Source organism: Macrotis lagotis, chromosome 2, assembly GCF_037893015.1.
Source record: "Macrotis lagotis isolate mMagLag1 chromosome 2, bilby.v1.9.chrom.fasta, whole genome shotgun sequence".
In the NCBI taxonomy this organism is placed as follows: Eukaryota; Metazoa; Chordata; class Mammalia; order Peramelemorphia; family Peramelidae; genus Macrotis; species Macrotis lagotis.
In genome coordinates, this window is record NC_133659.1 from 286,925,814 (window position 1) to 286,939,114 (window position 13,301).

Sequence of the window (13,301 nt, forward strand, 5' to 3'; positions counted from 1 at the left end):
GTAAGAAGACTTGAACTTGAATATAGATTGAAAATACCCACTAGTTCTTTGACAAGGAAGGAATCACTTAGGCACTCAGAGCCTTGGTTTCTCCTCTATCATATAGAGATAATATCTGCACTATCTATATCTCATGGTTGTTTTGAGGAAAGCAATATACATATATATATATATATATATGCATATATATATTAAAACACCATGTCAAATTTACCTATTATTGATATTGCTTCAAAGAATAATGGACACATGAATTAGAGGGGTACAAGATGGATTCAATACATATCCAGTAGTTCTTGTTGTTTCTACAATTGCTATTATCATAATAAAAGAAAGTTTCAAAATTGCTTGAGACTGAAAAGATACTGAGATTTCTTTGGCACTGTGCCATCTCATTGTATTCACCAATAATACTAAGTTTTCAACAAATATTCTATCATCATTTTATATATTCAGCAAGCAGCAGGTTTGCAGAGAAGTTATGGGTAGCCAGTCTTTTTTGTAAGCTATTATACCATCATCATTAATTTACTTCTCTTTTGGGAATCAGCATTTGGATTTTCACTGTCAATTTTTCATTGAATATGGAGCTTCATGGATTCCAGCTGTTGGATACATCATTTCTCAGGGCAAAAAGACTGTATTTGTTTGATTATTATGCCTTATCATCTTCTTTAAATCCTTCCCATATGCTACAGTTAGAAGGAGGAGGAGGAAGACATAGAGGTCTATGAAATCAGGACCTATCTGATTGCTAAAGTTAAAGAACTCATTTGATCTGTCCTAAACTTTTCTCATGAGGAAGTTTATTGTTTTCTGCCCATGTTCCCTGCCCTTTTTTTGCTAAAACCACCACCTGCTCCTTATTTTCTGAGACTGTCTTCAATTTACTATGGAAAAATCTACCATTCTCCCTCTGAAAATGCTCCTAGATTGTCTACATCCTGACTTTTGTTTACCATCTCTGCATTACTGTGCCAAAGACAAAGGGAAAAAGAAAACATTACTTCATCTTTAATTTCACCTTTCAGAGGCAAGTTCTTTTCCCCCATTGAAGTATACAAAATGCTTCAAGCAAGAGATATTAAATCCCTGAAGGAATGAACTTCATTTTTTGTTTGTTTTGTTTAAAACTGAAGCAAGTTTAAACTTTGAAAGGGGAGTTGCTTAAAATGAAATAAATGAATTACACAATAATGATAGTAATATAAATGATTACAACACTAAAAAGCATCTATTTCATCTCTCATGAAATATAATGATTAATTCCATATGCAGAAAACAGATGCTAAAGTACATCTGATGCCTCCATTCAGTAGCAAAATGGAGGACTATGGATGTAGAAAGAAGCCTAAAGTATCACATATATAGTCACTGCATTAATCAGTTTTCTTTCAAAGCTTTTCTTTGGCACAAGGGAAAGTGTTAAGGTGGAAATAGCTGGTGGAAAATAAAAAAGAAAGCAATAAAACTTTTTAAAATATGAAATTCATTTTATTTTACTAATTCACATAAGGGAAAGTCTCAGTGGGCAATAGTAGACAGAATCCTGATTCTGTCTTACTGAATCCCTGTTTCAAGTTGAATTTATGGATATGTTCCTTGTTTTTAGACCAAACAACACCCAGTAGCAATGGGTGTTTATTAAAAACATTGTATTTAATAAGGTCACTGATTTGCCTAATTAGAAGCAATCACTTCATCCTCAAGTTGGAAGATGCTCTTCAAATACGGAAGCAAATCAATTAGGCTTTGCTATTGATCACTTTGTATAGTAAAGACAAAAAGGTGGTATGAACAGGGAAGAACACTGAATTTAGCTTACTTTTTGTCTTAGACAAAATTCATTTTTCAGGGTCACAAAGAATTCAAGGGGTATATAAAAGTAGCATTTCCAGTTATCTCCGACAAGAGACTTTGATTTCTGGCTTCTACATGGGGTCAAAAATGTATGAACTTCATCTTAGTACTCTGTCTAATTTTGATTAGTTGGTTGGGTGATTATGACTAAGGATCTAACATCTAGTCCTTATTGGAAGAGATTTTCTATGTCTAGCAGGGAGAATCAGACCTGGCAGAAATAATGGAAAGCTTGTCAAGATTAAACCCATTGTGGGGCGGCTAGGTGGCGCAGTGGATAAAGCAACGGCCCTGGAGTCAGGAGTACCTGGGTTCAAATCCAGTCTCAGACACACTTAATAATTACCTAGCTGTGTGGCCTTGGGCAAGCCACTTAACCCCATTGCCTAGCAAAAAAAAAAAAAAAAAAAAAGAATAAGCCCAGTGGAACAACATGTCCAGCAAAGATAACAAAATCAGCAACAAACAGGACCACTGAGATGAGATAACATTTTTCAGTATAAGTAGGTTGAGTTGTCACATCCTACCTATATATTACATATAAGTAGAGTTTCTATGTATGCTCACTTTCTTCACTAATGGTACACACATTTATGAGGGAGTATGCTCTACATTTGGGGAGCAAGAAGAGGAAGACACTATGGCAAATTTTATCAATTTACTAACTAAAATGCCTTTGTTTTGATCTTTGTTCCCTCTGTCTCCCTAAAGAAAAGTCATATCTTTATGCAATCACCTGAGTAGATAGATACCATAGAGAAGAGAACTTGGCTTGTACTCATATTACCTTTGGGGACTTGTGAGATTTCAAATTAAGTAAATGTGGACCCATAGAGAATCTTGACCCTTAGAAGATAATCTGTGAAATAAGGAGGAGTGCCACAAATTCCTATGCTAACTTCTCATGATCCACTGTTTTACCTCTATCTTTATTAATACTGCTCATATATTTATTGTGCAATTGTTATCATCTAATAGAGTCATAGATTCAGAATTGAAAGAGATCTCAGAGTTGATACAGTCTAACCCTTTCATGTTGAAGATAAGGAAACTTAATCCCTGAGAGGCTAAGTAAATTGTTTACACAGAGGAAATTTGTAGCAGACCTAGGATGTTCATCTCTACTAAATTGTAAACCACTTGAGAGCAAGATGTATGATGATTTTTCATCTGTTAACCCCTCTATCAAAATCAAGTCAGTGCTTGGATTCATTTCAGACCCTTAAAGGATGTTTATTAAATTGAAGTTTAAAGTTGTGTGAATCTTCATTCATCATAAAGAATTTTCTTCTGTCTATGACACTTTGCACTAGTCAGACAAATTCATTTGAACCTCATCTGAAAGATTGTTTGACTCTGGATGCCACAGTCTTCTTATACTCCCATAATGCCTAACAAAGTGGTTTGTATCTGTTAAGTGCTAGGTAAATATTGATGAAGGGACCAGAATGGTCAAAGTGCTGGGAACCATGTCATATGAAAAGCAGTTTAGAAAACTGACCAAGTATGGTCTGTAGAAATGAAGATTTAAGGGAAACAAAATATCTATTTTAAAAAAATTGTATGACTGCTGTAGAAGAGAAAGTAGACTTATTCTATGTTGTTCCAAAGGGCAAAAGAAGAATCAGATGGCACAAATTACAAAAAGGCACATTTTTGTTCAGTGTTAAGAGACAATCTTAAAATAGAGATAACAATGTAACAGGCTTCCTCATAAAGATTGAGCTCTCTATCACTGAAAACATTCAAGAACAAGTTAAATGGTAATTTGTTAGAAATGTATCAGACTGAGCGCGGACTGCGGCGACGGCTGCCAGTGCCCCCATGGTGCTCCTCGACATGCCAGGCCTAGGCTTCGGACTGATAAGCTGTGCCTTCTTTCTGGGTGTGAGTGGCTTATATTCCTCTAGTGGTGATGTGATAGAACTGACTCCTTCCAATTTCAACCGCGAAGTTATTCAAAGTAACAGTTTGTGGTTTATAGAATTCTATGCTCCATGGTGTGGTCATTGCCAAAGATTAGCACCAGAATGGAAGAAAGCAGCAACTGCATTAAAAGATGTAATAAAAGTTGGTGCAGTTGATGCAGATAAACATCAATCCCTAGGTGGTCAATATGGAGTTCAAGGATTTCCCACTATTAAGATCTTTGGATCCAATAAAAATAAACCAGAAGATTACCAGGGTGGTAGAACTGGTGAAGCTATTGTAGATGCTGCTCTTAGTTCTTTACGACAATTGGTAAAGGAACGCCTTGGTGGAAGAAGTGGTGGATATAGTTCTAGTCGAAGTGAAGGTTCAGGCAAGAAGGATGTGATTGAACTGACAGATGACACTTTTGATAAAAATGTACTTGACAGTGATGATGTTTGGTTGGTGGAGTTTTATGCTCCTTGGTGTGGCCACTGCAAAACTTAGAACCAGAATGGGCAGCTGCAGCCACAGAAGTAAAGGAACAGACAAAAGAAAAGGTGAAGGTAGATGCTGTAGAGGCTACAGTAAATCAGGCATTAAGTAGTCGATATGGGATTGGAGGATTTCCCACAATCAAGATTTTCCAGAAAGGAGAACCACCTATGGATTACAATGGTGGGAGGACAAGATCTGACATAATTTCCCGAGCTCTAGATTTATTTTCTGATAATGCCCCACCACCTGAACTCCTTGAGATTGTCGATGAAGCAGTTGCAAAGAAAACTTGTGAGGACCACCAGCTCTGTGTAGTTGCTGTTTTGCCCCATATTCTAGATACTGGAGCAGCAGGCAGAAATTCTTACTTAAAAGTTCTACTAAAGTTGGCAGAGAAATACAAAAAGAAATTGTGGGGATGGCTGTGGACAGAAGCTGGAGCTCAACAGGACCTTGAAACCGCACTGGGAATTGGAGGTTTTGGGTACCCTGCAATGGCAGCTGTCAATATACGAAAGATGAAATTTGCTCTTTTGAAAGGGTCTTTCAGTGAGCAAGGAATTAATGAGTTTCTCAGAGAGCTTTCTGTTGGCCGTGGCTCTACCGCACCAGTAGGTGGTGGCGTTTTCCCTAAAATAAGCACAGTAGCCCCTTGGGATGGCAAAGATGGTGAGCTTCCCATTGAAGATGATATTGATCTCAGTGATGTAGAACTCGACGACTTAGGAAAAGATGAGTTGTGAGAAATGACATATACTTCTTGGGAGCGGATTTTTCCAGCAGTGGTGGAACATCTTTTGCAATCAAATGGATATATACCAGTGGCCTTTTTAAAAACTGAAGCAGCATTGTTTGGTCATTTGAAACACTGTAACAGTGAACTGCTTGCATCTCAAGAAAAACATTGAAAAATTCTATGAATTGTTGTTAACCAGTGAATTTGATTGTATTCTGTCAAATAATATTTTGAAGATAGTTGATTTTTGTTGTTGTTGAAACATTTTTCCATCCCAAGTGTGCTGTTTGTAGGTTCGTTAAGGCTGTTACTTTACTAAGTTTTTAACTGTGATATTTTTTTCTTCATTTGAACACAATGCTTTGTTCCAGTTAAAGAATAAAAACAAAGTATTTTTGACAGTGCCTATCATGTATGAAAAAAGCCCACATCACAAGTATAATTAAGGGTTTAAGGGTTGTGACTAGTAACTATCCTCACATAATAATGCCCTTTGGGTTTCTTTCCTCAAGTCTGTAGGTTACATCATTTTTTGAACATTGGGGAAAAATGGTTCTCTCTGGCTTATTTTTATCTAAATATCTAAATGCCTACCAGAATACAAAGCATCCTTTGTTTGTAGCACTACTTTATTTTTATATTTTAGGTGTTAAAGTTCAGTTTTGAGAACCCAGACAAACACTCTTAACTTTTGGGCAAAGTTAGGGACAAAGCACTTGTGAAAGCCACCTTCCTTTTTTGCTTTGCTTGAGAGGAGTATTTAATCAATTGCTGGTTCAGGGCTTCATCCTTTTTTAGGCTTCATCAAATGAATATCAGGGAAAACCAGGTATATAGCTAGGCAATAAGCAATTTCCAAATGTTTGTTAAATGGCACGATCCATTTGTCTTTTTCAAGCTTCTGTGTAAGGCATGGAACTTATACTTAGGCCCTACTTAGGACCTGGACTTCAACAACCTTAAGACTTTGGGGCAGGGAACTAAGTACAAAACAGTTGTAATTATTTTACATGTATGTACATATGCCTTGAATACATGTAAAATTATCTTTAGAAAAGGGTGATTAGGTGTTAAGTATTATCTTAGTTTTTAATTATGTTTAAATTGAAGTCAAGGGAAAAATATTCAAAATATTCTAAATAACTTACAAAATAACTTACAAAATATATAACTTACAAAATAACTTACAAAAAATAAATACAACCATAACTAAAAAAAAAAAAAAAAAGAAAGAAATGCATCAGACTGGGGTGGCTAGGTGATATAGTGGATAGAGCACCGGCCCTGGTGTTCAAGAATACCTGAGTTCAAATCCAGTCTCAGACACTTAATAATTACCTACCCGTGTGGCCTTGGGCAAGCCACTTAACCCCACTGCCTTGCAAAAAACAAAAAAGCTAAAAAAATGGGCTCAAAATTCGCACACCAAATGATGAACTATTGGATGTCAGCAGCTATAAAATCATCTGCTATCACACAGGAGTTCTTAAACTGAGGCTGTGAATTGTCTCCTTTAATATTTTGATACCTATATTTCAATATAATTGGTTTCCTTTGCATTTTATATATTATTTATTAAGTATTTTATTTTATGTATTTAAAAACATTCTCCTAATAAAGTGGTCTACAGGCCTCACCAGACTGCCAGAAGGATACATGACAAAGACCCCTGGGCTAAGGTATAGAAGAATTTTAATTTTCATTAGTTGAGGGAATATCTACTTTGATGAATTCCCAGATCTTATTTAAGTATTAAAGGGAAATTGTTTTATCTCCCCCAAAAGGGTCATTAAACTTTTTCCAGACATTTCTTTTTGTATTCATCTTTGTGTGTCTCCATTACCTCCAACACATATTCAATACCCAGTCCAGCAGTTTACACATATTAAGTGTTCAATAAATATTTGTTGAATGAGTGTTAGTGATCCTATCATATTTGTTGTTAACCAAGTTCAAAATCCCAGGGTTATCTTTGACTCTTCCATTTTCCTCTAACCTCATATTCATTCACCACCCTGTGTGTCATTGTCTTTTAATGTCTCCCTCATTTCTCCTTTGCTTTCTATTAATAATTCTATCATCATATTGCTATATTCCTTTACCAAAAATCTAGTCTATTACATTAGCCTCCTAATTGGCATCATGGCCTCCAGTCTCTCCCTCCTCCTTTAGTTCATTATCAAACCTAAATCATATTACTCTTCACAAATCAGCACTTCCCTTATGCACTCCCTCTCATAAGCCTTCAACAACTCTCCATAAACTCTGGGAAAAATTCCAAGCTTTTCCGGTTTTTAGAAACTCAAGAATTCAAGAAACTCTAGATACTACCTTCCCCACCCTGTTGCTGTTTATGTCATTGTTGCTTAGTTATTTTCAACATGTCTGACTCATCATGAGTCCATTTAGGGAATATTAGAGTGGGTTTGCCATTCCTTTCTTCAAATCATTTTATAAAGGAGAAAACTGAGGCAAACAGGGTTAAGTGACTTTTCCAAGGTAACACTGGTAATAAGATTCTAAGGCTTTATTTGAACTCAGGAAAATGAATATTCTGCCTTTAGGCTCATATTCTATACATTGCACCATTGGCTGTTTCTAGACCTAATCTGATACATATCTACTGCATCAGATTAAGAAAGCCACTTTCCATCCCTAGGTCATAGATCATAAATTTAAGGGAAGAGCCTAGAGAATAAGTGGGTCAACTGCTTCTATAGCTCTTAAGCTGAGAACTTCCTGAAATCAAATCCCAAATGCTATCCATTATGCTAAGATTCTTCTTTCATAAAAAGATGAATTAGAGAAATTCAAATTAAAACAAGCTTTTACATTCATTAGATTAACTCAAAGGATTGAAGAGGGGAAAATGTTGGAGGGAATGTGGAAAAACTGGAATGCTAATTCATTGTTGGTTGAAACCGTGAACTGATGAAACAATTTTAGAAAGCAATTTGAAATACCCAAAGAATATAAAATGGCCTATGCCCTTTGAATCAGCAATACTACTAATAAGTCTATTTCCAAAGATTATTAGGAAAAAGGAAAACCTATATTTATAGCAGCTCTCTTTGTGATGGCAAAGAACTGGAAATTGTGGGGATGTCTATTAATTAGGAAATATCAAACTAGTTGTGATATATGGCTGTGACGGAACACTACTGTGCCATAATAAATGATGAGCTCATTGATCTTATAAATACATGGATGGAACGGCTAGGTGGCACAGTGGATAGAGCATTGGCCCTGGAGTCAGGAGTACCTGAGTTCAAATCCAGCCTCAGACATTTAATAATTACCTGAGTGGCCTTGGGCAAGCCACTTAACCCTATTTGCCTTGCAAAAACCTAAAAAAATACATGGACAGACTTTCAAGAAATAATGAAGAATGAAATGACTAGAACCAAGAATGTTGTTTACAAAACCGGCAATATTGTTTTAAGAACAACTTTTAGAGATGAAGTCACTATTTACTATAAATACCAAAGGACCTATGAAGGAAGAAATTATCTATATTCAGAGAAAGAAGTGATAAATAAAAGTATGTACAGAATGATTTTACATATGTGTGTGTGTATTTGTGTCTAATGGTAGCCATGGGAGTGAAGGAGGAAGAGGAAATTTACATGATAACTCATTAAATATTTAAAAGGAAGAGCAACTTGTAGATATTAGTTTAAAATTTCAGGTACAATCAGTTTTTAAATCTACTATGTAATGAAAATGCTTATTTATTTCATAAATTAAAAATAAAATGAATAATTTTTTAAAACAAGGGATTGAATTACTTTAAATCTAACTTTAAATTTCATAATCCTAATACAATTTTACTTTCTATTACTTCTCAACATGCAAACCTGCTCAAAGAGACAAGTTTCTTGGCTGTCTTCCATATATCATAGTTTCTGCTTGTCTTTGTGTCTTCTGCTGTTCTCCCTTTTTTTGGATCTTGTTATCCATTATCCATAGAATAAATTCCAAAGATCTTTCCTTGACATGCAAGACACCTCATAATATGTGTAGAAACTTCCTTCCCAACCCAGTTTTGACAGTCTCTGAATGAGGTCAGAGAAGTCACTTAACTTTTCAAAATTTATAATGGATAACTAAGAGGAATTGAGTAAGTTCCTCTCCCTTCATTTTTAAAGTGATGCTCAGAATCCATGCTAAAGAAGTTTCATCCAAAGAAAAGAAGCGAAAGGGAAGAGAAAGGGAAGATATATTTGGAGAGTGAGCACATTGCATCAACCTGAAGTTACAGGCCAAATGAGACATATGCACTGAACAATACATAAAGTTAAAGGGAGGAAAGTGTGCATCTTTGTTGACCCAGAGAAAAGTATTCAGCACCAAATGGAGATGTCATGCCACTTATGTACCTGGTGAGAGGCATGTGTTGAAGGGTTCTGTATCCATCCAGACTCAAAGAGAAGCAGCCAGTAACAGATATGAAAAGTAAATTGTCAAGAGAGAGAAAATCAATATAAAAGGAAATTAAGAAATCAACCACCAAAGGAAAGGGCCCAACAGAAGAGGGATAAATTACAGAGATGCAATATAGCAAACTCAGTTCTAGGTAAATGAGTTCAAACCACAAGAACTGCAATTCTAAAGGATGTATATAGATCTGTGAGAGATGTAGGAGGCTTTTTTGTACCATCTATGAACTTTGCTAATAGTCTCATTTATCTTTGTGTTTAATAAATAAAGTTATTTCCATATATAATATCTTACTCCTTGCGTGTTTTTAGAACAGCAGAAGACCATTTTGGGGTGGGGAGCAAAATTAACCAGTTACTCAATTTCCCAACATTTCTCCAGATGGAAGATCATTCAGAGAGATTTTTTATGAGAGATACTCACAAAATTGTGCCGTTTGTGCTCTAAAGATAGGGTTGTGCTTTGGGAACTTGAGTCATTTTTTGGAAGCCTCCTCAACCAAACTAAATCTTACCCATCTTTTAACAACACGGCTCAAATTGTCCCATCCCAGTGCATACCATGTCTGAAGACCCCCATCTCATCCCTAATCCAATGAAACTATTATAGACTATAGCCGTCATTGAACACACATACCATATGCTCCCTTATATTACTATTTTTTCACTTCAACTAGAAAAGAAAGTACCCCAGCCATTTATCAAGAATAACACAAAAATAGATAAACAAACTAAATTACTCTCCATTATTTTTGAAGTTTGAAAAGAATCAAAGGAAGATTTCATACATCCTGGAGAAGTATGGGGCCAAGGTTCTTATTCTGGGTTCTTAAAAGGGGAAGTCCATGGATAGATTCTAGAGGATTAATAAACTTAGGGAAAAGTATTTTCATTGAAATATAATTTTAATAGTTTCTTTCATTTAATTTTGAAGTATGATTCTGATAAGGGGTCCATAGACTTCAGTAGACTGCCACATAGGTCCATGATACACCCAGAAAAAATTAAAAAGCATCAATTTATTGGGAAAAGTTATATTGAAACTTAGCTGTGTCACACAAGGATGAATAGATTGTGGTTTATATAGGCAGAGGAAAGACACACAAAGGTAATCAGACTATGTGAAGTATATCAGCCACAAACTTTTTACATATATTAAGTTCCCATAAAATTAATTGACTTTTTTCTTTTTATACTAAAATAGTGACTACATTTGATGGTAGTCATACCTCATACTTATAACAACTATAGCTTTTAAATATCTTTCTATCCATCATTTTATTTCATATTCAGGGCAGGTGGGTAGTTATTGTTTTTCTGATTTTACAAATTTTACAAATTTTACCAAAGAATTGAGATAATAAATGACTTGCCCAAGATACATAACTAAATTCTAGCAAAGCAGCCTAGTGGTTTCAAACTCTAGTAGAAATGGTTATTAATCCAAAAAATAAGGATCCCAGCAGACCTCATTTTACTATAGTTTTAAAATGCAATATTGTCTCTGCTTTATTGTATTTTTATTTCTTTTGTTCAGTATTTACCAATTTCATTTTAATCCAATTCTACTTTAGAGTACTGTGGGTTGAATGTAGCCAGTGGACTGCATGTTTGATACCTCTAGAGCAGCTGATTCTAAAATCCAACTCTTCTTGTTCTCAGATCAATACCAAATGAACACAAGGAAAGAGAGATAGAGATTTGATGAGCAAATGCCAGTCACTTGATCTCACTAAAGAAAAACCTTATATGGGGTGACTAGGTGGCACAGTGGATAAAGCCCCGTTCCTGGAGTCAGGAGTACCTGGATTCAAATCCGGTCTCAGACACTTAATAATTACCTAGCTGTGTGGCCTTGGGCAAGTCACTTAACCCCATATGCCTTGAAAAAAACTAAAAAAAAAAACCCTTATGTAGACACCACTCTCTATTTCTAAAGGGAAAGACTCCACTCAATAATCATTTATTAATCACCTTCAATGATCTATTCACTGGAAAGACAAAAAAAAAAATAAAAATCCCACCCCCAAGGACCTTACATTTTATATGGTATACAACCTGTAGACAGATAAATGAATGCAAATTAATCTTGGGGAAGAGGAGAGAATATTAACAACAGGAGCCGTTGGAAAAGACCTTCTTTTAGGAGGTGGTAAAGGAGGAGGTAAGTCTTGAGAAGAGCTGGAAATTCCAAGAGGTGGAAGTGAAAAGGCAGACCTCAGGTGGGATATGGAATGCTATTCCTAAGAATAATGAGTAGGGAAGTTTGTGTGGAATGTGAAGTCTGTGTGTGTGTGTGTGTGTGTGTGTGTGAGAGAGAGAGAGAGAGAGAGAGAGAGAGAGAGAGAGAGAGAGAGAGAGAGAGAGAGAATGAAGTCTAACTGCTGACCAACCATAGCAAAATGAAAGGTGAGTTGGAAAATTATTACTGTTTTAGTGTAAAGACTTCTGAAGCAACTATCTCATCTACATTTCACATTGCCTTTTCTCTTATAATTAAGTCACTGTCCCTTAAAATGAATTAGCTGACAAATATAGGCTACTGCAAAAGTAGGCCTTCCTTTCCTTGAAAATTGCTTTGTGATCTAAATCGGTACTTGTTTCTATTTGACGTTTGAATTATCAATCAGAGCATAAAATATCATTCTACTTAGACTTCTTGGAATGTGTATTGATGTTTCTTTCACATGTACAAACAGATGACCCTTCACTGTGTAGAATTTAGACCTTCTACTGTCACTATTTTTTTCCTTAAAATCTTTTTTTCTGGAATAACAGACTTGAGTATTTAAAGTAATCGTTTTTTCCTCTCTCAGAAGATTACCTCCGATGTTCAAGAGAAGTAATTTTCAGTGAATTGGGATGAATAAGAGTGGGGGTGGGGTAGAGGTGGTTCTTCCATGCTACATATATACTCCCACCCCTTCCCCCTTCTTTGACTGTTCAATGCATTTAGACCAACTATTTGATTTCCAAATTACTGTGCAATTACAAGATGTTTAGCTAATTTTAGCCAAATTCCCCCCAAAAGTGATTTTCATTGGTGTCATCTCTGTCTTTATCTCTTTCTTTCCTTGGCCCAAGTGGAGAAAGACATGAAATTAATTGCTCCCTGATTTTAACAATGCTACGTGAACCAACTCACAGTTCCTCTTTGCAGAAGCACTAATTTTTTAAAATACTTAACATCAGAGTTACTAGCTAAATGAAAGGGAACTTAATATTTTCAAGTATATTGTGCTAAAATAATGAGGCAGCATGATGTAGTGGATAAAGAGATAGCCTCAGAAAGAGGATGATCCAGGTTCTTGTCCTGCCTCTGACAAAGACCGCCTATGCAGACCTGTGTAAGTTATTTAAACTTAACTTAAAATTGCTCTAAGCAATTCTCTAAGACTATAAATTTCAGAAAAAGTGCCAACATGCATTTATATATGGAGTTTCTTTGCCCAGGAATTTTCATTACATTGAACTCACATGATTAAACCCCAGATCCATTTCATTATTCATTATCTTTGCTATCATTCTTTAATACAGATTATTAGGAGTAACTAGGGAATAATAACGGTCAAATGTTGTTTATCTCCACTGTTGTTGGAATAAGAAAAAAATAGATTTTAACTATAACATAATGATTTCACTTTAACATAAACACATGTTTAATATCAAGGATGACAGTTCTAGTAGTGTGTCAAGTCCCCTATATAATATGAGAAAAAGACTGACTCACCAAAAGTAGCTTGAGTCTAAATTAGTCTGAAGTCCCCCATCATCAAAACATTCCTCTGAAAAAAAAATATAGTTCAATGCCTGGCTATTATGCAAATATTCCTCAGAGGAATGGATTCTATTGGTTG

At 35.5% G+C, this 13,301-nt stretch overlaps 1 pseudogene; it reads left to right on the top strand.

The window, feature by feature from the left end:
- The first annotated feature begins 3,673 nt into the window (after positions 1–3,673).
- LOC141515020 (protein disulfide-isomerase A6 pseudogene) lies at positions 3,674–5,402 on the top strand (annotated as a pseudogene).
- The last annotated feature ends 7,899 nt before the right edge of the window (positions 5,403–13,301 follow it).